This window comes from Prinia subflava, chromosome 4 (genome assembly GCF_021018805.1).
Source record: "Prinia subflava isolate CZ2003 ecotype Zambia chromosome 4, Cam_Psub_1.2, whole genome shotgun sequence".
Classification (NCBI taxonomy): Eukaryota; Metazoa; Chordata; class Aves; order Passeriformes; family Cisticolidae; genus Prinia; species Prinia subflava.
The window spans coordinates 57,612,027-57,636,409 of NC_086250.1; positions in this window are offsets into that span (position 1 = coordinate 57,612,027).

A 24,383-nucleotide genomic window follows, 5' to 3' on the forward strand; every position below is an offset into this window, starting at 1 on the left:
TATGAGCTAAAATCAGATTTAATATTTAGTGACAGCAAATATTCATTGGCAAGTTTCACTCTACTACTTACAAGACAGTCGAGGCAAGCCAAGGAAAAACAAGCAGCAACAGCACCAAACAAAATCCAGACAATCAAAACAGAAATGCACTGAGAACTATTTAGGAGTGCGTGTATGTGTGTGTGCGTGTGTGTTCAGATGCTTCACAAGAAAAAGAATGAGGGCAAGGATGAAAAGAAATATGGCCTTAAAGTTTAATAGCACTTGAACTTAACAGTATTTTAACTTAACTTACACCTTAAACCTAATAATTTAACAAAGGGACAACACTTAACTTACACCTAACTTAATTTCTACCCTAATTTATAACTTAACTGTAACAATTGAACAGATGAATAACACTTAATAGCATTCATTAACTTATAACTTTGAAGTTATACTTAGCTGCTTAGCAAAACTTAGCAGCATTTAAGTAAGTTTAAGACTTAAGTCACAAGCTTACTTAGAGGCCTAACTTACTTAGACATCTAAGGTACTTAGCATATAAGAAAGCAGAATTTCTCCCAGATTTGCTGTAGCATGTGTATGCACAGAGATATAAAGAGTCAGGGCAAGAAAGGTACCTGTGAAAAATTCCCCTGAAGGGGCATGAAATACTCACTTTGGATGCCTTTGCTTCTCCCAATAGGAGAAGGGTTGAGTCTGGAGGAGTGAGGGCACCAGCCCAGGACTTGTCATTGTGCAGTGATGCTCCAAGTATAGCAAATGTGAGAGATTGCTGGCTCTGAGAGGTGTCCCCACAGAGGGAGGGTGCCAGAGGTTGCTGGTCCTGCTGTGGTCCAGGAGAGCTCCGAGCATCCCATTTTGGACTGCTGTTTATACGGTCACAATAGAGGATTTAGCCATAGCATCGTTTCATCCTGGCCACAGTTTGGGTTGGCACTTCCCTTGAAATAGAGAGAACAGGAATGTTATGCCATTTAGGCAAGGAAAGTATTTTCCAAGGTTGTTCATAGGGAGAACAGGAGCTCCTGGGACAGCAGTTTCTGGGAGCAGACAGTGTTTCTGATAAGCTCTGGAAGACCTGAGCCCAGGTGCTCTTTGCCAAGGCTGAGGCCTAAGGAGCATTTCTCAGATCACAATATAGCCTGGCAAGTGTGTGGGGAGGAAAATGAACCACTGCGGGATCTCTTAGTATTATTTCTTACTGTGTTTTAACCAAAATACTTACTGCTCTCTTATTTGTTTATTTGTCTGTTTATTAAAATGCTTGACTCTGAAAAAAACATGTTTCGTGACACAAGTTTTGAATGCAGAATTCCATGTGACTTGAGCATATAATTATCTCCAATTGCTGTGAGCTCACCAGGTACACTTGCTTTTTTCAAACACCTGGTGAGGCACTGGCACGTGTTTTCTTAGCTGAGTGTTTGTTTTATACGAACAGTTCTATCAATGGCCAGTCATTTCAGTATGACTGACAGCACTGCAATTAGGGGTTATTGTCTCTTGAGAGCTGATATTGTGCTTCTCCAGTCTCAATGTCTTCTACACAGAAATGTATTACTTGTGGTATCTGTTGTCCTGTTCCTTTCCTTTTCTTTTCTTCCTGTCTCTTTGGCTGTCTTTCTTGGGAGTTGTTTCCATTACATGTATCACCATGATGTCTATGACCTTTACTGACATTAATGCATTTTCATTTACTGGAAGACTTTCCTGAGCACAGTGAGGCATGTAACATCATAGTAGTAGCCACATAATGGGGGGAGGGGGGTAGTAAAAAATGTGTAAATTTGCCCCACTGAAACAGGACAGATTGAAATTCCAGTGTGATGAATGTTCTTCATATTTCTATGTAGCTGGAACTCATATTTATGTGCCAAATAGCTGAAGTATTAAAAAAAACTCGCTTTTTGGACAGATCTTCTTTAGGGTGGGTTTGTTGTTGTTGTTGTGTTTGTTTGTTTGTTTGTTTGCTTACCAGGAGTTTATTGCCAATTTACTTTTCCTTATTTTTAACTGGAAATATCCTAACTGATAATTTTGTAACATAGAGTTTACTATGTTAGATGACAGTTTTCACAGTTCTGCATCAGATTTGAGATTCAGAAAAGCTCTTCTCTTTGTATATCTTTCCTTTTACTTCAGATGATTTTTCCAACACATATAAGAATTGCTTTGAAAATAAGACTCTCATATTTTATTTTCTGGCTGGAAAAGAAAGCTTTAAAGACATAACCTGAAAGCAAACAGTTAGGGTTTTTTTAAAGTTAGACTCATAACCTGTATGTCATAAAATTTGTTTTGTTTTTTTTTTCTATGCTTTTAAGTCTCACATGGAAATAAAGTGACCCAAATCTTCTGGAGGAGAATTGAAGGCAACACACAGAGAAAAAAAATCCAGTTTATGTTGCAGTATAATTGTTTCCTACCCTTCTGTGATTGCTCTGAGGGAGCTAGAGGCTTGAATTTTAAAGTCTTAAGTAAATCTTATGTTACATTCTCAGCACAGTATTAGCTCTCCTGTCAGTCACTATTCACCCAGAATGTGTTACCAGTAAATAGAGGTCGTGAACAGATTACGAGTAATGAGAGTTATTGCTATTAGTGAGCCAATGAAGTATAATGATTCCATGGACATTTTATGGGCTTTCATTGCATTTAATTTTTCTAATATAGTTATGTTCTTCAATTTTTGGACATTGCCACTTGTGGTGATAGACTTGACCAAAGAAACTTGAATAACAGAGAATGACACCCTTTAGGATACCCTGACATATTAGAATAATGTTCCTATTTGTAAAATCTTATGTTCTAATACCCAGATACCATCTTTTATAGAGTATAGTAATTTTTTGAATAAGTTAATTATGTCTGTTTTTTCACATATTGCTAAATTAGTTTTGTGGAGCAAATGTTACAATTTTAATTGCTAAATTAATTTTGAGAAACAAATATCTAATCTGGCTTACCAAGGTTGGTTTTTTTAGCAAAATGGGAAGTATGGTCAAGCTGCCAGCAAATTTCACAAGTTATGAGTAGAGAGGATCAAGTACTTCTCTTTGTATCTGTTTTGAAAGTAAACATCCTTTTTGTGTCTTGTCTATGCAACTGGCCCTCACCATGGTTGATATAGCTCTCTGACATATGTTGAAAAAAGATGTACATGGAAACACTGTGCATCAATATCCACCATAAGAGAAATAAAGAAATGGTTTTGAGAATAGAGAAATTATAGAAAGTGCTTTATTTTTTCCTGTCCCCAGAATTCAGAATGTTCAAAATCACAAGCAGAGGTACAAGGCCTGTCCACCTGAAATTTAATTGGATACAGGATTCAGAGGAAATTCAGGAGCAAGTAAAAGAGGCATAATAAATAAGCCTAGAAAAATCCTCACTAAGGTATACTGCTTGGGAGAATCATGTACTCTCTGTGTGTTGTGATGTCCATATTGGTGCAAAATTTTCTGCATGACACTCCAGAAAAAATAGGTATTCCAAGGTTCACAGAAACAGGAAAACATAGGCCAGAAAGTTACAAAGTCCTTGGCCAGGTAGTGGCCATTTTGTTGTTTTACAATGACCAAGTACAGAGTCTTTTGCTGTTAGTGTTGTATCATCAATGAATAATTCACGTTGGTATTTTATATAATATTTTTTTCTTAAACCTCCATTGCATTGTGCTGCCCCCTTCATGTCATTGTAAAAACAGGATAAACATTTTAATGAGATTTATAAAATTCAGGTGGGAGTGTGCATCCATTCTTCCTGTGGTAAGAACTCCTTCTGGATATGCCTAAAGCAAATGTGTCAGGTTTGCTCTGTTCATTAAGGAAGCTGAGTGAAACACTCTTTTGGCTAAAAGTATTTGTACTGAACATCGCACAGGCTACCAGCTCTGTTCAGGCTCAGGAACTTGCTCATCTGCTAAGAATAATCCTATGGTTTGGCTTTGGAACAGGACTAATGTCAGAAGCTACTAAAGAGAAAGAGCATGTAGAACATCCAGAATTAATACCTCTAAGTTAAATTCATTATAAAATTACTAGGCATGTGTACCCTCGATTTTCTTTAGTTTTCTGTTTCAATAATGATAAGTACATTTTTCAAAATTTATGCAATACTCTTCTTTTTAGCTTTTATGCTTTGAATATCATTTCATAATTGGCAGTGTTATAAGAAAAGTTCTTAAGTGGGTATGGCACTGCATGTATAAAAAAATGCAGTCATAAGTTTAGACATTCAAATAAACATTTGAAAGCTTATTTATTTCATACAACAATATCAACTGTGCTGCAATATTGATGTGCTCTGCATTTTAAATGTTTTGATCCTAGTTTCAGAACTATACTGCATATCTTAAAATTAAAAAAAAGAATTCACGGATTCCTGAGATGCCTGTCAAAAACAGATTCAGAAACAGAAAAGAAGAAAATTTACCAACTGGATCATGCAGCAATTCCTTTTATGTTAAACTGATGAGATTTCTGAAGGAAGAAAAAGAGGAGAAAGAGCCAGTAGGTCATTGGGATAATTTTGCATTTTTTCAGCAATATCTGACAGCCTGTGAGAATGTGATGGTACAGATAATGCTCCATCTCTTACCTCCCAAAATGCCATTCTGGCTTCAGCAGCAAAGGCAAAATTATTATTTGATGAAATGGAATGTTGCAGGAATTCTTGATGCATAAACATCATAGATATTCTTTTTTCTAGGACATATCAGAATATGAAAATACCAGAATTTCCAAGGATATGAGTATTTTTCTTCTATTCTATAAAAACCCACATCTCATGGGTTTTTTTTTTTTGCAATATGGAGTGTTTTAATTGTAACAATAGAAATGTTACACTACACAATTTTTTTTTTAAAGTAAAAGCACCTTGTTCTTTAGAACATGAAATTCAAAGATGCTACATAAGAATGGGCATATTCCAAGTTTTTCCATAAAGGAAAAGATATGAACCTATGACACCTATTAAGTTTTCTGTGACAAAGAGTAGGTTTTTAAAGTGTCTTAGACAATTTGTTCACATCTTTCTTCCAGTCAGATAAACTACCATATTTTATAATGCTAAATAAATTATATAACCATTAAACTCCTTTAAAACAATCTCTGTGGAGAAACACGTAACTGAGATGAAGAAAGAAATGCAACAATGATGATGATAACTCTCAGCAGATCACAAGCTATATTTTTAGAAACTATTATATAACAAAGTTTATACAAATTGTACTAACTACAGTTAATATTTCAGAAAATATGTGCTTGTGTTAAATCTGGAAATGTTTAATGTTTCCAACAAAAACAAAGTGTAGACTTCAACTGTGCAGTTGCATCAGAAAATGGAAGTGATTGGTTTTTATTAATATTTTGTGAGCAGACTGTCTATTTTATAGTAATGAACTTTGTAGTTTATAACCGCTTCTTAATCTCTCTCACTCCCATATTGGAAGACGGGAATAAAATTCTCCTCAAAACTTTTTTTGTTGAAGTGAAAATTAAATATGCAAATCTTCATATTAAACTTATAGCTGAAGTCTGAGAAAGCTCAGAGGTGATATGAATAGATAGCTACACTACTTACCTTTCTTTGATATGCACAGATTTTTCCTACTTCCTTTTTTTAATAAAAAATAAGCTATGATATTATTTCATACAGAAGAAATAAATATTTTCAGCTCAAGATGACAGACATATATAACCTGCTAATTTACATTCACTGGTGCGTCTTGTGACTTTTATTACTCTGACCTGCATGGACTTCATTTGTAGGTCTTTCCTCATATCTCTTTGTATTTAGAAGATAATCAGGGAAAATTGTAGTGGAACTCATAGAGGTGGATCCTCCACCCTGATGACTTGAATTTATTCAAGTGTAATTTTGTAGACACTGTTGTGGTAGGACAGGGAGTCAGGTTCACTGATTTCTATTTGGTTTCCATTAGAAACCATAAATCTTTCCCCAGTGCTAGAAAATCAGCCTAGGTATCTCCATATTCAGTTCCAATCCACGATCACATTTGCAAGTCACAAAAGCTCTCTGAAATGAATGATGAATGAATTGTTTTCTGTCAATCATGTGATAAGCTGGCTGTGAAACCCAAAATGTATGTGTTTATATCTCACTCCTTCACAGCTAACTTCCATAAAATGTAGGAAAAATAAAGAACCCAAGGATATTTGATAATCTATTGGACAATCAAAGGGATGAAGTTACTATTAAATGTTTTTATTTAAAAACATCAACATAGTTAAGAAGGTAATCATAGTCTTAACTTCAATACTGTAGAAACTTTTTGCGATTGAGCCCCAGTGATTGTGTAGCAGAGTGGGGACAGATGTGGGAGCAGAGCAAGGCTTCTCCATGTAACCTTCATCTCAGGAGTTCAGCTGTCTGTGCTCCAAACACCTTTTTGTTAAAGTATGGTCATGTGTCTGTGGCTCAGTTTTATTGTGAAAATTGTTTATTGGAAAAAAAGATGTAAGACTACATAAACTATATCATGCAGTAAAAGAAAAGTAAAACCACAGAAGTGTAATTGCTAAGTTGGGAATTGTTAGCAGGTGGATTCACAAGGTAAATACTGACATAAGAAGAAGCAAACCTCTAAGAAGAAGAACAGTGAATCAAAAAACAGCAAGACAGAAACATGAAAGATCAATCCAGTACAAGGAAAATCAGCTCTTCCTATCCTGAATGACAGCTGACAACCCTACACATCCTCATCACCTGTCCCACTGGGTAAGTAGAGCTTATTAATGTCTTCCCTACTGACATGCTGAAGTCTCAGCAAGCTACATTGTTTACCAAAAATACTACTATGTTTGCTTGAGTTATTTAGATCCTTCTTCTAGTGTCTCTTTGCTAATGTCAGAAGACCCATAACTACAATGACCTGTGAGGGTGGACAAAAAAGGACTAAGAATTTCATTCAATATGTGTTGTATAGGGAAATAGAGAGAGTGGGGAAGAGATGTAGTCAAATTTATGACATGCTTTGAAGCCTGGCCTGGGAAACTGGTATAAATAAAACTCTAGAAGCTGACTATAAAATGTCCTGCTGCTGCATATTTTTGGTTTTCATGCTGTGTCCCCTTCTGTATTGACTGGATGATAGGAAAAGGACTCGCTGCTTTAAGTATGTCTTGGTACCACATTTGTTCAATTTTGAGTCTTTTTGTTATCTTTTCTTCCAGACCTTTTTCATTTTTGTTCCTTTGTTCACAAATAGCCTTTAACTCTTTCTGAACAAAGTAAGTGTTCCATGCTTTCCTCTGACTGCCTTCCCTTCCATCACATAATCAAACATACTTTGTGTGGCTTTGTTCATAGCAGGGTTTCACAAAATTATTCAAAATTGATGATAGTTTGAAGAAGGCTTGAATGCACTCTACATTTAGTTTTCTTTGTCTGTGTGAAGTCTTGCACAAGTACTATCACTTCCTTTTATCATTTCATCAGAAATACACTCAGTACAAGATAAAATTTTCTCTATTAACAATAATGCATGAATTTTTTTTCTCCTTTACTTCAATATTGTAGATTACAGGTAGCATTCTTTTTCGTTGAACATCTAAAGTATTTCATTTTTAGGGTTTTTTTGAAACCCATATATTAATTTTATTACTTTTCCTGGTTTATTCTACAGTTAAAGACTAGCAGCATCTTTTTAAGTTCAGTAGTTTTCATGCAGTACTAATAAATAACCACAAAACCATGTGCTTTTAAAATATCACATTTTATAAAAAACAATAAGCATATGCATTGAGTCACATCTAACAGTAATTTTTTTTATTTTCTTTTTCTAATCTGTCAACAAATGAATTTATAATATTCAAGGTGTGGAGATTTGGTTTTTGTTCTTTCAGCAATGTTTGAAAACTATTACATTATTATGTATCCCTGTCAAATTGCTATTATAATCTATTCCCTCAGACTTTATTACTTCAGATGTTTTATACCTAGTTATTTTGGTCTTTCTATAAGACAGTTAAGATCTATAAACTTTGACTCTTTTTTAAAAAATTGAATATAAAACTCCAATTACATCATTCAGATAATAAGAAAATTTTCAACGGAATTATAATAATGATTCTGCTCCATGCCAATTGATATAATTCAGATTTTCCAAAACAGTGCTTCAGAAAAAAATTTACTTTAATAGCAAAAAATAAAAGCTGAGTTGTAAGTGCATGCATTTCCTTTGTGCCTTTTATGTATCATGTGCCCTTAAGAGCACGCTCAGTCCAGATAACATTAAAAATATTTAGCAGGAGGGGTTTTTAATGTAATCAAAAAAAATCCCCACTGAATTATAAAAACAAAGTCTACAATTTACCTGCATTACAAATTTATCATTTATTTATAATCTTTCCAGGTGTAACAGTTAAAAAGAACCCAACATCCCATTCTCAAGGTATGAGAATTTTTTACAGGGATTATTCACAGACTTAAACCATTGGTATCCATTTTTCTGGTGTGAATGTGCTTGGAGAGTTCAATGAGAAGGCATCACACTGAGGACAATAGCAAAGCTGAGGTGGAAGCCAAATACCCTGGGATCAGGAGGTCCTTTGTGAGCAGCTAGGTTTCCTTTTCATTAGGGTATTTATGCTGCAGCTTAGAGATTTGAAGTGAGGGTTTGTTTTTTTTAGTATGCTATCTAGGTTTGGAAAGACAGGTATCTGTCAAGGAAAACTGGAGTTTCCTTTGGAGTGGAGAATGTAAAATCCCCTCCCTCCAAATTATTACAATTTTACAATTAGGAACTTTCAGGCAAAAATATGGGAATAGGAGTAACAGTTCTTTACTAGGAATAATAAAAATGCAAATGCAGTAATACAAAAGAAACAAGCAAGCAAACAAACAAAAGTCCCAGAGAACCCTGACAGAGTCAGGAATATGACCTGACACCCTGTTGGTCAGGGTGTTGGAAGCAGCCCAAATAACTCCTCCTGGAGTGACAGATGTGGTTCTGTTGGATTAGAGATGATCCTGCAGTGGTGGTGACATGAGTCCAGTCTTCCTCTGAGAAACCTGTGGAAAAGAGGAGTGATCTGAGGTCCCTGTGTCCCCATTTTATCTGAGTAGGGAATGGTTGGCTCCTCCCACTGAGTGGAGCATCTCCCAATGGAATGAGGTAATGTTACCAGTCATGTGAGAGGCCTTAAATGGCCCTTCCATAGGTGATATCCCTCAGAGGAGGAGATAAGAAGGCACTGCCTTATCTGGTGTTATCAGGTGTCTCATTAACAGAAGTCATCTGCCCTCTTTCCACCCCTAGAGTTACAAGAGATAAAGAACAATATCTCCCAATTGGCTTCAACAGAAGTAAATAGAATACACAATTTTTGGTTACATCTTTCAACTCAAGACACATGCTCACTTTAAGTTCTGCCTCAAAGCTATGACCTACCTTCTATCCAGCTCCCAAATACAAATGATGGCATATTTCCTATGATTATGCTTCTTTAAGTAAATTTTATTTTCATTGCTTATGCTGATATATCCATTATAAGCTACAAATTTTAGTTTATTTTTTGTTCCTTTCCCTTCTCAAAACACTTTAATGACTACATTCTCAACTCGCAAAAAAACACTGCTGCAGTTTGAAACCTATTGTCTGAAAATCTGGAATTTGCACATGTGGACATTTTAGAAAATGTAATAACTTTTATGCGTTAAATGTTGACAGAAGTGAAACTAAAAGGAGGCCTAACCATGGATGATAGGACTTTGTTAAAAGCAAACATAATTGCTAAATTTATTAGGCAATTGTTTTTAAAGTTTACAAGAACAAAAAGAATAATTTACCTAAATTCTTATTATAGATGAAGAGTAGTGAATGTAGCAATTCATAGGAAAACAGGACAGGAGAAAATATGAGTCCAGATCCTTTTATTTTCAGCTTAGAAATAACTTTACAAAGAATATATGCAAGACCACAATTAGTCAAATGTAAAAATTGTGTTCCAAATGATCCACATGAGGGATGGCTACATTGTACATTTTGGAGCGAGATCTTACTTTCCATATTTATGTTGATACTTAACTATCCACCTTTTTTTTTTTTTTTCCTTTGTTTGTAGAAGAAATCAAAGGGTGCAAACTTGGTTAATTCTGAATAGAACCACCTGAAACTAACTAGTGCACCATAAGGCAACTGGCTTGAATATCTGAAAAAACCCCCCCAATTATCACTTATATATTTCAGGTCACAATAATAAAACATTAGCTTGCTTATATCCTGTCTTTTTCTTCTATCCATCCCCTTGATGGGAAGTATCTGCAACAGCAAAAGTGGCAGGTGTCTCGGAAGTTATCATCTCTTTGCCTTTCAGACACATTTGTTGAGGCATATGTCATAGCCTTCCCAAAGATTTTTTTCAGCCACCTGGTGACTTTTGCGTTTATTTCTACTTTTCCTATAGCTGCCTATCAGTGTATTTGGTTATTTTGAATGGGAAAGAAGTAAAATGGAACTTGATGATGTCTGGTTCATTCATTCTCTTTTCTCTTTTCTTTCCTCTTCTCTGATGAAAAAGAACATGTATTGAGAAGTTTAAAAATTTTACAATTTAAAGTAACATCATCTATTAAAATAATAATAATAAAAATCCAAATCACAAACCAAACAAAAAAGCCCTAATGTTTTTACAGACCTTAATTTACTGTCAGTGATTTCAATGTTTACAGCTAATATGGAAAACTCTTCCTGTTGGACAATACTGATTTAATGAGTCCTGGGTTTCAGTAATTGTTAACATGCAAAGCTGTTACAAAGGCTGAAGAGTGTGCAAATAGGTAAATGATGACCTGTCAAGGTGCTTAGGAGCTGCCTTTACCCTTATCATATTCCTCCAGCCAGTCTGTTTCTGCTGCATGATTTAATTGATCTTGCCTACAATCTCTTTTACAGTCCTGTAAATATATATTTTTTAAAAATAGTAAGTAATTCACAGATAAGTGTAGATAGAAACATGTCTGGATGCAAATAAGAAAAATTGGTCATTTTTGTCTCATCTGGAATCTTAAGGAAAACTAGTGAAGGTACTGATTATAAATAGTAAAACTTCATTTATCATTTAAGACAGTAACTCCAAAGCAAATAGGATTAAAAAAAAAAGTAAAAAAGAAACAAAACAAAACAAAAGGCTAATTAATCAAACTACTGCTTTTAGGAGATAATGGTGAAGTACTGAGGTATATGCTAGGCTGTAATTACTAAGAGTATATATTTTTACTGATGCAAACATTTTTTGGTCTTCCAAAGGGCATAATTTAAATTCTCTTCAATCAGTGAGTAGATGACTCTTTTAATACAGAAGTGTTTCATATTTTATCAAGCAGAAACAAGAACAAAACAAAACAGAACAAAACAAACAAACAAAAAAAAGAGACAGCATTATACAAAACTTCTAAGTAATTTGGCCATCTTTCTGATATTATGCATTAGTTTCAAAGCCATTATTTTATGCTTCAAAGTAAGATGTATGTGTGCTAAAATTCATATATTTCAAATTCATAGATTTTATTGGTGTGATGAGGAGTACAAATGTTACTAAAGTTTTAAAAAAAGAAGGAGATCCCCTAAGTGTCTCTTGGAATTGATAAAACTCAAGTAGGGCAGGACAGAGTATTTGTATGTACTGACTGTTTGATTTCAGTGGAATAGTCAAGTAATTCATGATCCTTTTTGTGATATATTTTGACTGCTAATTATGAGTTAAAATAACCTCAAAATTAGCCACGTGCAGTATAGGAAAAAATATTTTCCTATCCTTTGTGACTTTGCAAAAATCTGAAGTTTTACTATTACACAGATGAACAAAGCTAAAGATTTTAAAAGTGTGGTGGGGTGTTGCTTGGGTTTTTTGTTGGCTGGGGCCTTTTTGTTTTGTTAATTCAATCTTCTAAAAGCACAAAAATACAAGCAGAGAGTAGATATGACTTTACAACTGCTAGCTGACAAATGACTCTTCTACTCAAAATATTGCAGAGTAGTAGAAAATTAAATATTCTGAATGTGGTGGTACAAGTCTTGAATAACGTAAAATTGTGGAGAAACAAAATGAGAGACAACAAAAAACAAGTTTTCTTCATTATTTTTATGTTTTCTATCGGTTTTGTGAAAATAAAGACTGTTGACCTGATCAATAAATTATATCCTTTCACATCTTGTTGTGGAAATTATACAAATTTAGATTAGTTATTATGGTTTGACTATGGTGCTTTTTCATAGAATTGAATAAATATCATGACCATAAACAACTTTTAGTAGGCTTGGACACGTAGGTTATGAAGATCTCAATTTCAGTATTTACAGAGGATAACAAAAATCAGTTTCCCACCAAAATGAAAAAAAAACCTAAACCCTTATCTACAATCTCCAGAATATTTGTTTGCTGTGGGCAGTTTTCTTATTGCAAAACTCATTTCCACAGCTTTTTTAGAGAATGAAATGAGATAAAAGAAAAAATTTGAAAAACGTTGTTAAAGTTCTTAACTATAAAACACATCTGAGGAAGTTCTTAAAATCTGGAGGAGATTCAGCAAGAAAACATATATTCTTTTACTTTGTTTATTTTCTATTTCCTTGAAAATGTGTTTCAGGATGGATGGTCTTCTGTTTTATTTATCTCAATTATTTTCATAGTTTTCAATGAAGCAGATCTTTCTGCTATTGCAGTTGAGTTACAATGACTCACTCCTCATCTGTTTGGAATGCAGGATATGACACTAAATTGATATTGTTTGAAAAAAATAACTTAGAAAAGACAATGTCCAGCAATTTGAAATATCTCTGAGTGCAACTTTCGTGTTCTTTTGCCGTCTCTTTGTTTCATAGGCCTTTTTGGGAGGTGTTTCCCTTTCCTTTTTTTTTTTTTCCTTTTGGTAGGGATGGGTAGAGACTAAGAATAACCATAAATGCAGTTTTAAAAAGTTCAAGAGCTGGTAGAAAGAAGTTCATAGCAACACTGAGACTGTAGGTAGATGGGTGGTAATCAATTGACCACGACTGTAGGGTTGAGTTTGGTATTATTTGAGTGAAGTCAACCCATATGTTTCCATGAAACCTGACATTCTGACTCCAAGGGTGCTGAGAGAACCTCATGTACTTGAAAAAGGAAAGAAGGTAAAAATGAAACAGCCTGTTGGAAAAAACCTTGATCTGCACAGATATAAAGATAATTTTATTTTCTTTCCACTTAGCTTTTGTCCAGAAACATAAGACAGATTCTCTGCTGTGAGTGAAGTGCAAGAGAAACCTTCAAACTGAATTTCAGAATTCCATTAAAGATGAAAGTGATGTCAAAATATGGGCAGTTTTCAACAATTCTATTTATTTCCACAAAAGATCAAAATGAAATACATATATTGTTGATTACTGTTATCTTTCTATTTATTTTAGGTACATGTACCATTAAGGAAATTACAAAGATAGAGAAAGGCAGCACTGGTCTCAGGAGAGACATGCAGTGTGGGTCCAGTATAATACAACAAGAAGCTAATTAAGACTCTGAGGAGGCTGAGAAACTGGGAGCCAAGAGAAAACAACACCCTTGAGCAGCTCATCTCACTTTATTGCTGATGACTTCCACCCAAAACTAGCTTAGTTACCTCTTTGCTGATCAAACAGAGATACTCCCTTCCACAATATTAGCCTTCCATCCTTCATTTGTCTAGATAGCATACATGTAGCTGCCATACATTCATACAGTAAATATAAATATAAAATAATATGCAAACAATTTATCTACATGGCACTTCCATGCCTAATTCTCTGCAAACTCTGATTACTGACAACTAATTTATTGATTCCAGCAGTGCATGTTACAGAAAAATGGGAGCCTGTTATTGGTTAATTGGTGATTATTTGAAAAAACATTAAATGTGTTTCTCACTGCAGTAGGACAAACATTACTAACAGAGGTCTATAGGTTAATAGATATAGACCAAAAAGTGGATTTCTTTCTGTCAAAGAAATCTCAGCATATATTTTACAGCCTGAATGAAGACCATTTACTGCTTATGTAATCAACCCCCTTTTTTGAAGAAATCGTGAAGCCAAGGGAGTCTGAGAAGTTACAGTAGGAAAAAAGGGTCTTTAATAAATGAAATTCAATTGAAAAACAGAGCAATAATGCATATTCAGTAAGCATTCCAAAATTAAACTGAAAATGTAACTTTTATTCAATATTATATTTTCTAGATTTAATTAAAAGTTAAATGTGAACTTTAGAGTCAGAGTGAGTGAAAGGACTACAAAAATTGACTTTGAGAATTTGATAAATGTGTGCTGTACTGCTACCTTTTAGTCCCGTAAATCTAATTATGGCAGAAGAGGAGATAGTCTGAATTTTTTGAGAACACATCTTGGCTTGATGGAGTGGCACTCTCTCCCTCTCTCCTTTCTCCACTTACTTTGTACTCTGTCACATAGCAGGGAAATAATTTTAAAACTGAAAAATTTATAGCTCAGAACAATATTCATGGAACACAACATTACTGCATGAATGTGTGGTTAACCTTTGATATGTAGTCATAAAACAGAAAGCTGATATTATAGAGGATTAAGTTTGGGGCTGATTAAACTCAATGGCAAGCATTCTCTTGGTCTTGAAGAATCAAGGTTTTGACTGGTGAGTTCTATTTGGCATTTTAAGGCCATGATAGAGATTTATAAAGTCAGAAACCTTGGCTCTCTCTTAGCATAAATCCAAAATATTGGGCATGCGAGGTATAAATGAGCCCATTTGAAAATCCTTTCATATAAAACCATTTCAGACTCAAAAGGACATTGCAGTTTCAAAATGACAACGCTGAACCATGTATACCAAATGTCTCTTTTTCAGTTATGAAATTCACTAAGGGTAAAATTCCAATCATTTCTAAATGTGGTGTGGCATATGCCAACAAGCCAAGGCAAACTGTAAATTTCAGTCTCTGAAAAGCAAAGAGAAGATAAAATTTACTTTAATAATCAGTCACTAGTATGGCAGAAACACTGTTTATACTTTGAATCCCTTGAAATACCAGTGGTCTCTTAGCAAAAATATTCCATAACTCCATTCCAGCCAGTGTAGCTGCAGATGTTCTTTTAGATCTTCAGTCTTTCACCATTAGCACCAACACCCTGTGTTGGCAGTAAATATAATATCTATTTGACATGTCAGAGAAGGAAGACATAAAAGCAGGTTGCTAATGCTAACCTTTCTCCCCCATCAACTGCTACACCCTTCAGGAAGGGACAAAGTGGAACAGCTTGCCTGCTCTCTCACCTGTTCATCAGATGATGGTTTTTGGATTTCAAACCCTCTCTTTGTTTCTAAGGTCTTGCAAAAGCTTAAAAATGTTGCATTTTGGGAATGCAACTGGGGAGAATAGAAGTTACAGTACATTTACAAGGAAGGGACTGGGGATCAGCAGTCTCAACCTTTTAGTTACACAAAATTAACTGATTGAGATCACGACTGAAATAAAGTTCATTTTGCATATGATTAATGTGTTTTAATGTTGGTCTGTGGTTTTAATGCTGGTGCAGACAGAGAGAGGCTCAATTAGAGATCACTTCCATTCAGTTGTAATGCCAAACAACCACCAAAGAATGGGAAGGGCTTAACATTGAAAATGAAAAGCTATTTATTAGCAGCTGTAGTGCAGGCTTTGACTTCTGGTACAGCAAATTTATCTGTGGAAAAGAAAAGCCTGTCTTATGCAAAAGAAAACTTCAATTTGTCCAAAAAGTAAGACTTGGTGTATTTTTTGTTTGGTTAGGGGAAAATTAGACCAGATCTGAAAGCCTGAGAGAGACAAGGCTTCCTCAGCTCCCTGCTGCTAGGTTCAAAATGTGGGAAGGTTGAGCACATTCCCAGAATATGCATGTGGAGGATTGTGGAGCACAGGTCTGGCCACACATACCAACACAACAAACTGACAGAGCAGTCACTTGAGCAAGATGACGTGAAGGCCTCATCCTGCTCCCCTCTCTGCTGAGCAGGATGGAGATCTGCTCCTGGGAGTACATATATGTGCAAATGTTCAGAGTGGGTTGCCCACAGCTGGCTTGGACAACCAGTCTGCCAGCTGCTGGCACCTGGACACACAATGCCAAGCCCTAGCTGTGGCACAAATGCTCTCACACGTGGGAGAGCACGGCTCTCTTGGGCTCTCCTGGCTCCCTCACATCCAATCCCTGTGGTCTGACTCTCAGAGATCCACTCACCACCAGGCTCCCAGGTCACCACACTGACTTGGTGGCTCATCTGGTTGGATCTTTGCTGGCATTCGCACACTCAAATTACACACTTGCTCCAGTGGTTGGCACCACAGACATCTGTGTCCCTGTGACCTGAGGTCCCACTCCAGTTTCTGGCATGGACATCCATGCCCTGGGTTCTTGGCATCTGCTGCCACCACAGACACACAGCCTGTGGTCTGGCTGCACTCACATCCCCCTGCACACAAACACACAAGAGACCCTCATCCAGGAAAAGAGTGAAAAAAGAGTGTTAAAGGAATTACAGGGCTTTTCAAAGCAGCTCTTTTAAGTAAAAAGTTTTCACATTTTCAATTTACTGACTACTACTCTCCAGTACTCAAGTTTCAAAATGAATACTCATATGCTCAAAATGAACACTCAAAGTATCAAAAAAACCTGGGCAGAGCTACAAGTCTCATTTTAAGTAGTATTCTACCTGGAATATAGAAAAATTCAGCATTTAGGATCTAGTATTTTCCCCAAATGTTCAGAATTCTGAGGAAAAAAAAATTCTGAGGAATTTACCTTCCATTTACAAAAGTTTAAGCAGATTTTTGAACCAAATTTATTCCCAGAAGTCTGTACTTGCCTTTCTCCTATAGGTCTTCTATAGAAGAAATGTCTAATATGCTCATGTTCTCAATGGGAGCCTGTTAGTGAGTTTGAGAACCAAGTCTGATGAAAGAAATTCTGTATTTTCTAAATAAGGAAAAAATAATTTTAAATTCCAAATTAAAACAAACAATAAAAGCATTTAATGCATGAAACATTGAGATGTCAATTTCCTTCTGGACCAACAACTGGAAACCAAGTGAGATACTCCAGAACATCTACATTTAGGATAGCAACCCAAATGTAGCTTATGTGTGGAAACCTCATTTTAGGTGATCTCAATTTTCCTTTACACAGATACATTTGAAATCACTGGAGTATTAGTGTATTCAGTATAAATCCATCTTCTCAGGAGAGATTTGAATAAGTGCTATGTTGCCTCTGCTCCTCTGTGATTGGTACTAGAATTATTTTGAAGCTGAGCACATATCCACATAGACCTCTGGCAGTAAATGACTGTAGTGCTGATATACCCTAACCCAAGTGAAAAAAAATACAGCTATTTTGAAGTCATCAGTTTGGAAATAGAAAAGTGCTTGGAGAGAATGTTTTCTTTCTTCTTCTATATGACAATTTCAAGAAGGCAGCATTTAGGAGAGAAGAAACTGAGTAGAGTGAATTCCTCTTTCAAACACTGCCTCATGAAATTTCCTTGCCAGTTCTCTTGGGCCTATTCTCTTCTCTCCTTCTCTTCTTTATATACCCTGTGATAATTCGCCTTTTGTCTCCAAAATTAAATTATTTCTCCTGTTTTTATAATTTTGCTGTGAGTTTACAATACATTCATGTTAAAGCGATAAAAGTGGTGGTGTTTACAAAGAGGAAAATGCCTGCTGAAAAGTGCAGTTGAACAGTGTGATATGTTTATGCCAATAAAATAAGGATGATTATTAATGTTGGCCATGACTAAAGCAAAATCTATTAAAATTAGCTGATTATTCATGAGGCTATTTTTATATTTTTATGTTTAGCTCTCAATATTGAGAACCTCCTTAAGACAAATATTTAAAATCAAAGGAAAATGCCAGACTGGTTGGATAAAATCCACTTCTGGTAAATCAGGATTTATTTTAATAGCTACAGTCAAATAGATTATTTTCTTAAAGCACCCTTCTTCTTACATTTTATCAAACCTAAAGTGTTTATACTTCCTTTTATATAGCTCCTTACCTACATTTTATTCCTCTCTTTTTGCAAATTGGAAATTGCAAAAGAGGAATTGCAAATACTAATTTTGCTTTTCTTCAGTCATTAAGTACAAAACCTGTTGATAGGTTTAACAGGAATCCATACTACTAATCTCAGTTTCATCTGTCAATTATTCAGTATCTCTGATAAAGATTGCTCAATCTTCCTGACTTCAACAGTCATCTGAGTTTTATTTCACCTCAGCTATTGTAATTTGCATTTCTATGTAGTTATTCCCGTTACCCATTCTGCCTTTGCCACTGTGTTATAGAGTCCTCTTTATTGAAAACTGAGATGAAGCATTCAATTTTTGAGCCAGATCTTTAGAACAATACGCACTTTTAACATATTGCTACTCCACTTCTCTCCCTATTTACTAGAAAACCTTTCTCACTTGTTATAATTGACTTTGCAAGGTATTTCTGCCTGACTTTCAACAATTCTGAATTTATGAATACGAATTAAGTGAGGTCCAACCTTTTGACAGTCTTTCCCACCTACTGAGATGTAGTCCTGCCACTTATTTATCAACAGTAACTTTTCTGTTATAAATCTAGTGGACAATTACTCTTTTTACTCAGAAACCTTAATTTTCCATTGCATTTTCTTTATTAACCTCTCAATACCACATACTCTCCATTATATCACTAAGAGCAGAAACTTACAGATCATATTTAGCAGAGGCCAACTAGAAAATAGCATGGGACTCACACGTACCTGGCTGTTGTGAACTGTGAACTTTTCTGTAGAATCAGTATTATTTTCTACACACACATTCTGCTGAAGCCTTTCTCTATCTCATTTGGCTGCATCTTGGATGTGCCTAATCACAGCTTAATTCTGTTTTGCAGAATAAAATTTAAGTGAAATAATAGAATTATTAAGTTTGGAAAATTTTAACTTTTAACTTAAGAGTCCAACTTTAACATTACCATGTTCACCACTGAATCATGTCCTCAAGTGCTAATGCACGTATTTTTAAACATTTCTGGGGACTGGGACTCTACCACTTCCCTAGACAATCTGTTCCAATCTCATCTAAATCTCCCCTGGAAAAACTTGGGGCCATTACCTCTTGTCCTGTCATATGTACACAAAATATAAATATAAATGTATAAAATAGACTACACCATACTGAAAACATTTCTTTCAGAATTTCTGAAACTGATAAGTCAAAGAACAAGTCAACAAGATGTGTCAGTTGCTCCTAGATACCACCTGCTGCAGAAAAGAGGAGTCACTGGAGTTTTACCTAATACAGGTTTAGAAAAAGAAGGCAGGCCAAGAGGATTCTAATTCCTTGCAGACCTTGGGCCTGAGAGTGGTGAGGACAACCTGTGGTCTATGCACTTTCGTTCTCAGATCAGATCAAGAACAATGCTCACTGACTGAGGTCTAAAAGTATCTCTTACGCTGTCGTACAGCAGGAACAACTTCAATACTGCCAGATCAGTCAGAGGAGCACAAAGCTTTGCAAAGGCTTCTGGCTGGCTGCATGAAGGATGCAGTAGTGAGGGGCAGACACGTGGTGCAGTCTCCTTGAGGGAAGTTCTGAGCTGAAAACAGGAGCATGAAACTGGAGCTCTCTGAAGTACAGTTCTTCCTTTAGTCTGCTTTCTTCAGAACTGTGGAGCTCTAAGGCAATACCCCAAGGCTGGACACACTTGATACTTAAAACCTTCCCAGTCCTAGCCAATGACTAGAACGTACTCTTACACAGAAGCATGCTCTTATTTTCTTTACAAAAACATAAATACACATCTCAATGCTGTTAATATTCTTTTATTCCATATAGACTGTAAGTTCTCTATAATGAAGTTATCATAAGTAGATTATATATACTCTCTTTTCTCATGCCCTATACATTGAAGAAAAGGTATAAAATCTTTGATGTTTTGCTGCTAAAAGGGACAAAAATGTCTCAATATAACTGCCATTTCCCTAGTATAAATGTCAGACAAATCCCCCTCTGTTTCTTTTTCTCCTTCATTTTCTAATAATAAACTGAGGAACTTTTAAAAAGAGCTGCATATTCATTGTCACAAATGAAACTTCACTTTTTTTCTGTATGCGGAGGCAGTAATTACAGGTTTGTACTTCTAATTGAAGAATTGATGAACATACCTCACACTGCAGCAAATATAAAATAATTGTTAGGCAGGCTATATGGTTTTCTGGGGGGAAAAACCTAACGAAAAATTGAAAGCATCAGCATGAATCTTGATAATGACTACCCCAACGGCTTATTTCCTAGTATCACTTACTGTCAGGAGAAATTAAACTAGTGGGAGCAGGATTTTTTTTAGAAAATGACAAACTTCTGGTTCTTCCTCAAATAACAATCACCTGATGCCCAGAGGTCAGATCTAACCACTGGATTTTTAGGGGAGTACGGCCACTCCTCAAGGCAAATCAAAGGGGGCAGGAGCAAATGTTTTCCTCTCTGGACAAAGGATCCCCAAAGAACCAACCAACCAACCAACCAACTAAAATATATTAAAAACCAGGAAAGCCATATGGAGCAGACTAATAACTTCCTACATCTGTTAGAAGGACAAACCAAGTCTGCCACTTATGGTACAGAATGGAAAAAAACCCCCTTTGATTCATGGTTGGTTGCTCCTTATCTCCTCTTCTTGTTCACTAATACATAATTTCTTTGTACCTGTGTCTCATTTTGAGACACTTGTTAGCAGCAAACTCGAAGGTGACAACAACAGAGAGATGACTGAACAAACCAGCTCCAGTGTGGTTCTCTTGAAAGCAGTACTGGATGCACAATTCAACCAAACAACTGCCTTGCACAGCTTGAACAGGGCATTAGAATATATTGGTCTCTGGAGTTACTAATTTTGGGGGTCTGTCTACCCCTACAACATAATGAGATCATTCATAGCTAATTCAAACTATGCCAGGTTACATCACCGTGGAGTTGAATTTTGTTTAATATAAAGAAAAAGCTTAAAAATCAGGAGCTTTGTTGGGCTTTTGTTTGCATTTAATCCAGATAGTTTGGGTTGTGGATTTCCATCTGTCTTGTCAAAATGATATTTCAACCACTTAAAACTTGATTTAATTCAGGTCAGGAATAGAAAATCTTTATTATTCAAACTGTTGCTCAGTTTTAAACTTTACTGAAAAGAAATGAGAAACTGAAAGGGTAACAGCCAGAGGGAGTTCTGCTGTAAACCAATAAGAGTTAGACCAGAGAAAGTTCTTATTCAAGATATTTAGCTTATGATTATTGGTAGGAAAAACAAAAGAAGTTTAAAGTTAATTACAGAGAAAAAAAACCATACAAACAACAACAAAAGTTTTATGGTAAGAAAAATTGAAAGTATATGGAATTATGAGGGGAAAAAGATAGATATTCTCTTCCTAATTTCTTCTTTGTTAAAAATTAAAATCCTCTTTTAAAATATTTTTCATATAAAATTAAAAAAAAAACCAAACACCAAAACATGGTTGTCACAGATAGTGAATCTGACAGCCAATTCAGTGAAAAATAAACCAGCCAACCTAAAATAGCACGGAGCAGGAAAATCCTCTCTTAATGAAGATATGGGACTGAGAGACCTAACATCAAGCATGTTTTAGAGTGTTCTTGTTAAAGCCTCCTGTCTTACTGAAGGAAAAACATTATAAAACTCCAGGCAGCACTTTAAACCACTTAGACTGAACCTCCTGTGCTCAGCTGCTTGGCATTTTGGAACGAGCAAATTAATGCCAATATTTAGCACAGGAACAGGCGGGAAAACTAATGACTAATTTCTTCTCCCTTCCAACCAACTACCACCACAGTCTTTCAAAAATACAATTCTTATCGCTGCCCGCTGTTTCCATTTCTCGTCAATCTCATTGCTCTGACATGGGGCTGCAATAAACAAACAGCTGGATGCATTGTTCTGCTGTGAGCAGAACAGCTTTGTTCCTGCAGCAAGAGCCTTGTCTTAATGTGCTCACATTGCCCTCTTGGAAGGGTCAAAAATCTGTACCTTCTTTTTACTATTTTCCAGGCGTATGAGATAAAAGCAAAGGGAGAAAGGACATATCCAAAAGTTACTATTCAGCGACACAGCAAAAGGGTATTCGTGCAAATTGTTGGTGAGTGGATACAAATGTCTGCTCTGAAGGAGTTGATTTAACTGTGCCTGCATTAAAAAAAAATTTTCAACTTTAATCACTTTAGCTACTTCAATCTGCCTCTATTAAGTACATTAACAAGTTAACACTTGTTCTTTTTTCTGATGAATGACCTGGTTAGTGACCAGAGAAGATTTTACCAGGTAGATCTAGGCCTATAGCAACTTCTTAATCTCAAATTTTGACCCTCCATTCAGGTTTACATAAACAGTTGAGCTAAGAAAAATTATTAACATGCTTAGGAGAAACATATAATCCTACATCTTCTTCCAGTGATGCATGTAAGAAATACTGATAATGTGCTACCAAGGCTGGATAAAAGAAGGAATAAGGAAGCTTGCTTTCATCATAGTTTAGGGGACCACAATTCATGGTGGGCAATTGTGTAGGGATGTTAACTTTGCTTCAGGCTTTGGCTGAACAATGACTGGGAACTTTTACTACAATGTTTTTGCTCTTGGGATAAAAATGCCTTTTTTTGGTTTTTTGGTTTGTTTGTTTTTGTGGGTGTTTTGTTTGTTTGTTTTATTAAAGGGAAGCCATTGAAAAAAAATCAAAATGTTTTAATTGCAGCAGAAAATGTTCATCAAAATCCTCATACGTCTGCAAACATTTTTACCTGCTACAAAACAGTGTCTCTGGTAACCTAACACCATCACAATAAACCCTGTATACTAAGCATTTGAACTGCATACATGACAAAGTTTGATAGAATATAAATGTTAACTTTAGTGCTAGCTAAAGCTAGAGTGACTAGAAATGCTGAAATGATAGTGAAGTATAACAAAAAGTAATGGTCGATTGATAAAGAATAACTTCATTGCCTTCACACATGAGTTCAGCTTTGTGTTCAGTTCATACTGTCTTTGGAAGGAGTGAAATCTTTACTTACTTAGGTCACTCAGGATTTTAAAGTCACTTAAAATGTTGGTTGGGTTGAGGAGTTGAGCTGAGAGGGGGAAATAAATTGAAGAGATTTGTCTGAAATAAGCATTTGTTTATAAGTATGAGTTTAATAAAAGGAATCTCTTTAATAAAGAAAAAGCATGAATTTGCAGGAGCACAACTTTGTGAGGAACGAGGTATTTAAGCAAAAGAACTTAAATCTGCACAAGACAATGTCAAATTCATCCCCTCCCTTCTGTGACCATTGTGTCTACATTTATAGATATTTTTCAGAGATAAAGTTCAGTAGATGTGTATGAATTGGTGAATTGTTCTAACATGTGTTAGTGAGGTGACAGAATCCTCACTAAAATCAAGTGTTGTTTTGGTCTTTTGATGTTTAATACAAAGCATAATATTGCTATTGGATAAGATCTTAGCTCTGAAAGCTTGTTATTTATTGCCACTATCTTTTGTCAAACTCCACTGAAAAATGTCAAGGTACAGTTGATTCCCCAGCTAACATTACCAATGGAAATGAGATGCCTCACAGAGCAGAAAGATGACTTTTCCCTGCATACTTAGGATAGAAACTTTTTTTTTACGACTTTTTTAAAAATAAGATTTGCAGGAAAAAGAAAACAACCTGGCAGGATTCTATGTACATGAAATCGATCCTTTAAATGATATATATCCATAATATGGAATAAGAATGAAAAATTTGAACCCACTAAGAGTATGTATGCTGGACTTTTCCACTGTCTGTCAAAATAGTATCAGCTTTTCTCTGACTGTAAAGCTGTCTCTCTAGAGACAGAAAACTCAGTCCTTTCCATCATAATTTAGTGCAAGTTATAATACTCCAGGATCAAAACCTGAAATATGGCATTGAAAATGGATAATTTATATTAATTCTTTAGCTACTGAACTTTCAAACTGTGACTCATTCAAGCCCTTCTAATTCATTTGTACCTGTAGGTAAATACTGAACATAGTGATGTGACTCCCTTTACAGATTTTTTTTGTGGTATTATTTTTGATTTTTGTGTAGTATCACTTCTGTTTCTTGCACTGTTCCACTTTCATAATTAAAGCATTTTAAAAAGAATTACAACTTTTTTGTAGAAAAGTTCCTGTATCTTAAAAAAAAAAAAAGGGAAATAAAAAGAAGGCTAAACCTGTCAAAATTCATGGAATTCATGGTGATCTGATGATTATCAGAAATTTTCAGTAGGTTTTCAGTAAGTTTTAAACACGCAGCCATGAATGACTGCTTCCAGAATACTCT